Source organism: Nematolebias whitei, chromosome 3 (assembly GCF_014905685.2).
Source record: "Nematolebias whitei isolate Nwh7 chromosome 3, NemWhi1, whole genome shotgun sequence".
NCBI lineage: Eukaryota > Metazoa > Chordata > Actinopteri > Cyprinodontiformes > Rivulidae > Nematolebias > Nematolebias whitei.
In genome coordinates, this window is record NC_056500.1 from 1048887 (window position 1) to 1051195 (window position 2309).

Genomic DNA, 2309 nt, shown 5'->3' on the forward strand with positions numbered 1-2309 from the left:
AAAAAGTTACAGTATTTAAATTATTAAAAAAGTTACAGTATTTAAATGTAACTTGTAGAGAAGAGAAGAGCAGCAGGACATCACAGGATGTCATGCAGCTGCAGCTCTGCAGCACGGAGCACAAATGTTCTTCTGGATCAGTGACACTGAAACAACTGAACATAGAAGTTCTAAAGTAATAAAAAATAACTTTAAACACTTTTATATTTTGTGATTATGCTGATTTTACAATGTGACATATTTTGAATTTTTGGTTGGAAGACAAAAGTCGATGGGTGCATCTGGACAGTAAAGGGTTAACATTCACAAAGCTGCAGCAGGAGAAATGTGGGCGTGGCAGAGAAGGAGATCAGCTGATCAGCTGCAGGAGGGAGCTTCCCCTGCACTTGTGGGCTGCACACATGGTGTAAAATCATTTAAAATAATTTATTTTAAATAAACAACCCATGGCTCATCCATCAATCAGACAATTGTGTCACGTCCACTCTTATTTTGAAAAACCATGACAGAGTGAATCCATGATAAAGGAGTCGTGAAGTAGCGAGGGACTAGGGTACTCCGGTTTCCTCCCCCAGACTAAAAACCTGCATGTTGGTCTGCCTTCAGGCCCAGGCCTCCACTGCAAAACAGATGTGGGATCTCAGTGGGATTTACCTGCTTAAAGGTTAATAAATAAAAATAAAATAACAAGCTGCTGAGAGGCGTGACCATCACTCAGGGAGGAGTTCTGTCCAACATCCAGGTGGTCCTGCTGCCCAGGAGGACCGAGAGGCCCGCTGGGTCTGGGCGGACTGATCAGCATGTACAGTGTTTTAGATCCTTAAACACCGTGCTCTTTAGTGTTTACTTCATATCTCAGATCCTTATTTACTGTTTCTTTTTACCACTTCTGGTTTTACCGTTGTTGGATGTGTAACCAGTGGCACCAGTTGGTGCGCCACCTCACTGACTGAAAGGCAAGCAGGTGTGTCCTGGTCAGAAATGAATGTCAGAGCTCTGGTGATCGTGCTGCTGCTGGGGTGTGTGTGTGGCCCACACAAGATTTTAAGGTGTTTTCTACATCATCCAGCTGCACGTGCGTGTGGCGACGTGTCACTTTCAGATGTCCCGTTTCCTGCTCTCCTTTTTCATCGACTTTAATGAATAGTTTTTGGTGGTCCGCCTGGGCCTTGCATGGCCTGTAGACCAGAAGATCTGGGAGTGTGTCTTGTAAGGACGGACTAACTACTTTATTTTTTGTTTCGTTTGTCCTTATTTAGCCGCCCACCTACTGTATGTGACACCAGATGTAGCTGATAGCCACAAGTCTTGACGTCCAGGAAGCCTGACCCATTCTCGTGTGTGTGGTGGTGTGGGAACCTGAACTTTGTGGCCCTTTTCACTCAGTTGTGTCAACTTCTCCTTTGTCTTGTAGGCTTGTGGAACATACGAGCAGCACTGGTTGTAACGACTGGGAATTAAAGTGCCACATTCATCCACTAATCAATTGTCTATTTTGACTTCACTGAGAGACGTGACATTTATTGGACCTACGGTTACAGATGTACCTGGGACACTGTACACCATTTTGTTCCACCTCATGTACCACTTGTGATGGGAATGACAGTAAAGAACCTTGACCCTTGAGGGCAGCCATGGAATAGATGTGCTACGGAGCACATTCATATAAGTTTGTTTCTGTACGTTGAAACATGACCTAAGGATTTAATTTGCCTGCTACTGCCTTCATGAGCTCATCTTATTTACAGCTTGTTCGCTTGCTCGTTTTTACCTCTGTCTTAATTAGAATAAAATAGAAACTGGGAAATTCAAGTGTAACAGCAGCAACAGATAAAAAAGATAAAAAGATTTCACACAAAAGTTCCTAAATGTTAATAAACAACACAATATATAAAGAAATCAGATAAACAATATCAATAATAATGTTGAATATGTGTTGGAACATTGATAAGGACAGACTGTTGACAGCACAGTGTTACAGGCAGAGTGTGTGTTTGAGCAGAGGTCAGCATGGATTTAATCCTTATTGAGTTTGTTGGAGCAGTGATGGTTGTAGAGTCTAACAGCTGCTGGAGGAAGGACCAATTCAATTCAAAACTACTTTATTAATCCCAGAGGTAAATTAAATGTTGTTGTAACTCATCATCCTGGCTTCATTAAAGAGTTGTTGTAGATGCTGATGCTGTGGGCAGGAAGGATCTCCTGTAGAGGTCTGTCTTACAACTGATCTGAAGAAGCCTCTGACTGAAGACACTCAGTTGATGAATGACAGTCTGATGTTGTATGACAGTCTGATGTTGTATGACAGT

General features: G+C 42.4%; 1 protein-coding gene across 1 annotated transcript in view; it reads left to right on the forward strand.

The window, feature by feature from the left end:
- Window positions 1-2309, forward strand: part of LOC119430354 (rab11 family-interacting protein 4) — a 27566-nt gene that overhangs the window by 795 nt on the left and 24462 nt on the right. The window lies entirely within an intron of this gene.